This window comes from Canis lupus, chromosome 21 (genome assembly GCF_003254725.2).
Source record: "Canis lupus dingo isolate Sandy chromosome 21, ASM325472v2, whole genome shotgun sequence".
NCBI classification, from domain to species: Eukaryota; Metazoa; Chordata; class Mammalia; order Carnivora; family Canidae; genus Canis; species Canis lupus.
The window spans coordinates 20,192,981-20,199,139 of record NC_064263.1 but is presented as its reverse complement, the minus strand read 5'-3'; the positions used below and the strand labels follow the sequence as shown (position 1 = coordinate 20,199,139).

The 6,159-nt window shown below is 41.3% G+C and overlaps 1 protein-coding gene across 3 annotated transcripts in view; it reads right to left on the bottom strand.

Annotated features, from left to right (window-relative positions):
* The window catches only part of TENM4 (teneurin transmembrane protein 4), a 2,722,049-nt gene that overhangs the window by 250,818 nt on the left and 2,465,072 nt on the right, over positions 1 to 6,159 (bottom strand). The gene's annotated exons all lie outside the window — the stretch shown is intronic.

Sequence of the window (6,159 nt, the reverse complement as noted above, 5' to 3'; positions counted from 1 at the left end):
AACCAGATGCAGTACGGGGACTGCTGCTACCAGGGTGTATCTGGAGTGTGATGGAGCTGGAAGGGACTCATGTTCTCTTGTAAAACTGGGAGGGTGCCTAGGAGAAAGTGATGCCAACATGCACCAGGCACTCTGCAGAATGCTTCCATGCCTGGCCTTGGAGCCAATCTCCAGAGGTCCTAAAGGATAGGTAGAGTCAAGTGATAGAGAACATGTATAAAATATGCAGGGACAACTTGAGCAAAGGTAGGCAGGCAGAAAATAAAGGCAGTGCGGTCTGTACCACTCAAAAGGCAATTAATTAAGCCCTGCCCTTCTGATGTCTTTATGATGATGGTTCTTATTACTTAACTCTTCCTGGGTTTTTGCCCAGTGTCTCCAGCTAGGCCAGTGTGTCTGCATACTTCTTTATTTTATTTTATTTCAATTTTTTAAATTAATTAATTTATTAATGATAGACATAGAGAGAGAGAGAGGCTGAGACACAGGAGGAGGGAGAAGCAGGCTCCATGCTGGGAGCCCGACGCGAGACTCGATCCCGGGACTCCAGGATGGCGCCCTGGGCCAAAGGCAGGCACCAAACCGCTGAGCCACCCAGGGATCCCCCTGCATACTTCTTTAAATCTCCGCTTGTACCCAGAGCCCACACAGTGTTCTGCACACAACAACACAGGACTCAACAGTCCCTGCCAAACTGAGGACTACATTCTTATATGATAAAGAACACTGACCAGATGGACACAAGAGCAAATCTCATTTCTGAATGACCTATCCGAAGGCAGGTTTTAACATCAGAAAGAAAATACTTTGCTTGGCGACACAAAAACTAAGAGTGAAAGAATGCCACAATGTGGAAGCCCTGGTCATGTGTCGATGGTGTGATCCTAGCTCAGCAGGTATCATAACCCCAAAGGTCTAGGACCTCAGGTATCAGGAAGGAAGTCAACCAGAAGTGTTTCTGAAGTACAAACCACAAACAGCACACCAGGGAGGTAGAAACAGATCAGAGTTGATGTTAGACTGAAGAGAGGGAGGAGGAGGTTTGCAGAGTATACAGCATCATGTCTGGCATAGAGCTGGTGCTCATGGTCCCCTTGACATCACCAGCATCCTTATTGCTAGCTCCTCAGTCCAGTATCAGCTCAGCCAGGAATTCCTTTCTCATTGTTATTCCTCAAACACCCCTTATAAGCCAGGCATTGGCAGCACAGAGGATACAATGATGAACCAGAATGGTTGGTCCCCATTCTTAAGTGGAAGTCAAAGCAGTAAAGAATGAAAAGCCAAGGGCAGCAGGCAGCAGGATATGGTCAGGGCCTGCTCAGTGGGCGAATGAGCACTGCAGTCATGTGGGGCCCCACACTCTAAGGCCCCTGCGCTTGATTTGATGTGCTGTAGCCATCTTGAAATTCTTAAAAATTTCTCAACAATGGACCGTGTATTTTCATTTTGCAGTGGGTCCCACAAATGATGTAGCTAGCATGTCCTGGATACAGGAAGGAGCTTTGCTGTCTGATTTCCATCCTGCCATAGAGTAGTAACAATGTGATCTGGGGAAGTGATCTCCACTCAAGGTGCGTGAGTGATCCAAGGGTGATCCCATCCCCTGGGCCAGCAAGTGGGTCAGGAATGAGCCTCTGACAAAATTTTGGCTGGTGAACTTTGAGGGGGATGTTTTCTGGATGTTCCAGGAAAAATTACTCTTTTGTTTTTATGACTGAACAATGGTAAGCTGGTCTCTCTTGCTTATTAAATGAACAAAAAACAGCATGACTCTGCATGGCACTAGCAGCCATCCTACAACTACAAGGAGGAACCAGCCTAAGGATGACAGAGCAGAAACAAGAAGAGAACCTGAGTCCTTGATGATACTGTTGGTCCTGGAACAACCAACCCTGTAGCCACCCTACCTCTGAGTTTCCTTTTATATGTCACAATACATGTCCTGACACTTGAGTGTTTTCTGTTAATTGCAGCCTAAAGCATCTTAACTGACACTGAGTTAACCAACTTTGCTTTAAATCCTGATTCTGTCACTCACTAATAGTACACCTTTGGGCAAATCCCACTTACTCTCCTCCACTGGAAAATGAGGGCAAGTAATCCCATTTTATAAGATTGTAGAGAACATCACAGGAGGCAATGCTAGTGAAGATGGTTGGACAGCATCTGGCACATAGCAGGGGCTCAATCAATGATAGGTATTATGATGATGATAACATTTGGACCTAATAGATAGCTGTCTACCACTGCATCTCCTGGTGGAGTTGGTTATGAGCTAAATTTCCCAACTGTAAATAAAAATAGAAATATTTTTTAAAAAATCTTTTTACATAAATAGCAACTTGTAACTATACTAATAAAATTTAATACATTGACAAATAAATTCAAGCACTTAGTACATGATAGACATAGTTGGTAAGTTGCTTTTTCAGAATCTGGACATCCCCTGGTCCCCCATTACATCAGGATTTTCCTCTCTACAAATGCTAATATCTAGGTTCATCTCTACATGTTAAGGTGGTAAAGCTGTGACTTTGTATAATTGAAACTAATTTCATACCCATTGTCACTGATTAAACCCTAGTTGTTTTTTTCTTAAAGATGTTATTATTTATTCATGATAGACACAGAGACAGGCAGAGACATAGACAGAGGGAGATCCAGGCTCCTCACAGGGAGCCTGATATGGGACTCGATCTCAGGACCCAAGGATCACACCCTGAGCCAAAGGCAGATGCTCAACCACTGAGCCACCCAGACATCCCCCTAGTTTCTATTCTTATTAAGCGACCTTCCAAATCTTAATACTTATTCTGCATTGTTCTTTTGGAAACCTCCAGCCTTTCCCGTTTTCTCCCTAAACAAAACAAAATAAAACAAAACACACCAATTAAGATACCTGTGATTTCAGCTTAGGCACTACATTTTGGGTGTAGCAAAAATCCTGATTCATTGGTGTTGGGTGATTCACAAATTCTTCCCATCAGCGTTTTAGCTATTTTTACTTTGAAAAGTGTTTTGGGGTGCTGGGGGAAGTGGAGATGAATAGTTTTGTTGCCTGTGGATAATTCCAAGTGAATCTTGGGAAATTCCAATGGGAGGCAATGAGAGAAATAGATGATTGTTAACCTTCCTTATTGATACTAGTGGGAAAGAAAAATGTAGAAGAGTTGGAGTCTGTCAGCAACTTGACAAACACCTATCTAAATTTGGGAATTTTCTAAAGAGGGAATCAGTTATACTGGAAAGATGGTGAGAATGTGGATGCTTTCAAACACACTTTCACATCAGTTTGAAAACTGTTTCTTTGTCGTTCTCTCATACAGCTATCAGAGAGCGTTCCAGAAGGTTGTTCCCCTTCTAAAGTCCTTCCTTGGCTCTTCATTTCTTTCAAGATAAAGTCCAAGTTCCTTAACTGAGCATCCAAGTCTCCTTAAGATCCAGTCCCCTTTACAGCCTCATAGGTCATCATATCCCTTATATTAAGGATCTTGTCCCACACTGAACCATTTGCAATTTCTCAAACAAAGCACAAAAGGAAGGCAATCAACATCTCCAAAAAAAAAAAAAAAAAAAATGAAGGCATGCATAAGAGAGGAGGTATGGTTATAGTGCACTACTGGCTCAGGAGCAACAAAAACAAAAATGAAAATCCCCTATTCTTGCATAATCATGACTATATAATCAATGACTACATATTTAACCAAAAAATGATTATAACAACTATGTTAGGATTGTAGGGAGAAAAAAAAACAAGAGATTATGTAGTGTGGGAATTCTTCCATCAGAGGAAGTTAATAGATAATGCCTAAAATTGATAAATGAAGAAATACCAGTATATGCACATTATTTAAAAACATGAAGTTAAACAGCAGGGGAAATAGCTAGCAGAGATCAGAGTTGTTGTTTGCTGGAGAGTAGGACCTGGGAGAGGAGAGACCTGGGGCAAGGGACTGCTATTTTTCTTATCATAAACATCTTACTAAAATTTAACTTTTCAATTTTTGTGTACATATTGTTTTCATTTAAGAACAATAACAAATAAAAGTGTTTTTTTTTTCCTAAAAAAAAAAAAGCCATAGAGGCATAGATTTAACACTGAGTTTTATGTTAATGTTATAGTTTGAGAAAGGACATAGTAAACAGAGCTGCAGGGTGGTATCTTGCAGATCAAGATAACTCACTTTCTAATGTGGTGAACACCAGTGATTAGGAGAATCATCTGGAATCCATCAGTGACACAGGCTTTTGAAGGCTTTGAAAATGCTGATTTACCTGGCTTTGCAGATGATGATTTTCTAGGTTTGGGGGATAAAGATTAAAATCTTCATGATACTGTATATTTTTCCTGCTTGTTATAAGGCACTGATATTCACCAAAATATGTTTTCCCTATAAACCATTCAGATTTTTGTTTGCAGTTCACTAATATTCAGCGAAGCATTTACTTTTTTGTCCATGTGTAAGCATGATGTTGGAATTCCCTCACATGGATTATTTTGCTGTATGCTTGAAGCTTATTTCTGATGAATTATTTGCTTGTGTGCATTGTGGCTACTAGCATGGGAAGTGATTTAATGTTAAAGTACTTTGCTAGCTGCTGTGTGCCATTTTTTTAACTGATATATTCACTTTGTCTACAGGGATTGCATAGGAATTTATTCCAGTTTATTCTCAAAGAACCAATGATATATGACTCTTATATTGGAAAAAAGCAAGCAAAATTTGTAAGGGAAGCAGCTGGCTCTACACCATTCCCTCTCTTCTCTTTTCTCCTAAAGATAATTAAACAGCTATCAAGAAACATTAGACCATTGTAAGGTAAATGATGTAAATGGAGAAAAATTTTATGCAGATCAAGAATAGGAGAGATATCTTGAGGGAAGGAATGGGAATTTGAAGTGGATAATATGGCTCCCAGAGGTTTTTCTCATAGAAGATTTTACCCAAAATATAGGAGGTAGCACTGTCTCCCAAGAGCTCATTAGACCAGACGCATATGACTGACCCTGACACATTGTTGTGTTAAGCCAAAGGACTCTGCATTTTTAAGCTTAAGATGTATGTAAAGTTTTCTGCTAACTTCTGTTACCAATGTTCTTCCTGTTAAGAACCATGTCAAAGCAAAGAACCTATCAGAGAGTTGGCATTCAATCAGGCTCAGGTCTCTCTCTTCTATCCAGAAAGAAGAAAAAAGTCCTGCTCTCTCTTTTCATCACACATAATAAAAATCAACCCTCAGTGACAGAGTTTTCATTTCCAACTTTCTGACACCCAGAAGGGTATGTTGTATCCCTCCAGGTATGCTTTGTTTGGATCCCTGAAGTCACTCCCAGGACGGCACCAAACCTATGTGTCCCTGCCCACTGGTTGCTGCCATGTAAAAACAAGGTTCTGTTGTGGGGCCACTGCCTTCTCTGAAGCCATCACCATCATCCCCACCGACCCCCATTCTGCTTCAGCAGGCAGGCCCATCTCTCTGCTCTGTGGCTTTCCAAACAGAGCACACCCTGGTGTCCTGGCTTTTGTCCAGAGCCAGCCTGCCCTTGTGCTGAAGCCTCTGTGTGCCTTTCAGCAGGTTCCTGGGAGAAGATTGGAGGCCCAGGAAGAAAGGAGGTCTGCTAGAGAGGCTCTCCCACCCACCTCACTGGGAAGTTTCAACAGGGCAACATTACGGTTTCAGAAGCAAAACTGGTTTCTTCCCTAGTGCGGGAGGAAAAACACCAGTTTGCCACTAGTTCCTAAAGTAACAGCTCTCAACTACTAGGATATGTAAATGTATGTACGATGAAAGTAAAACAATTAGAATGGTGTGCAAATAGTTCAAAACTCTGCAAGGAGCTTGACAGATTCCATAGCCTTGAAATATATCTCAGAAGACATGAGAACTTAACTATATAATAAAGGAAGGAGGAAAGCCTGGAGTTAGTGTGGAGTTTGGATCAGACCCGCATGGGTTCAAATTCCAACTCTCCCATTTATTTGCTGGCTGTGTGGCTTCCTACATATAGCCTAACGTGTTGAATCCCATTTTCCTGATAATTAATGGAAATAATGAAATCTAGTCTATAATGACATAATACATTACTGCTGTAAGGATGAAATAAGAATCCATGAGTGATGTGCTCAGCATGGCGACAGGTACTCAGGGATGGCC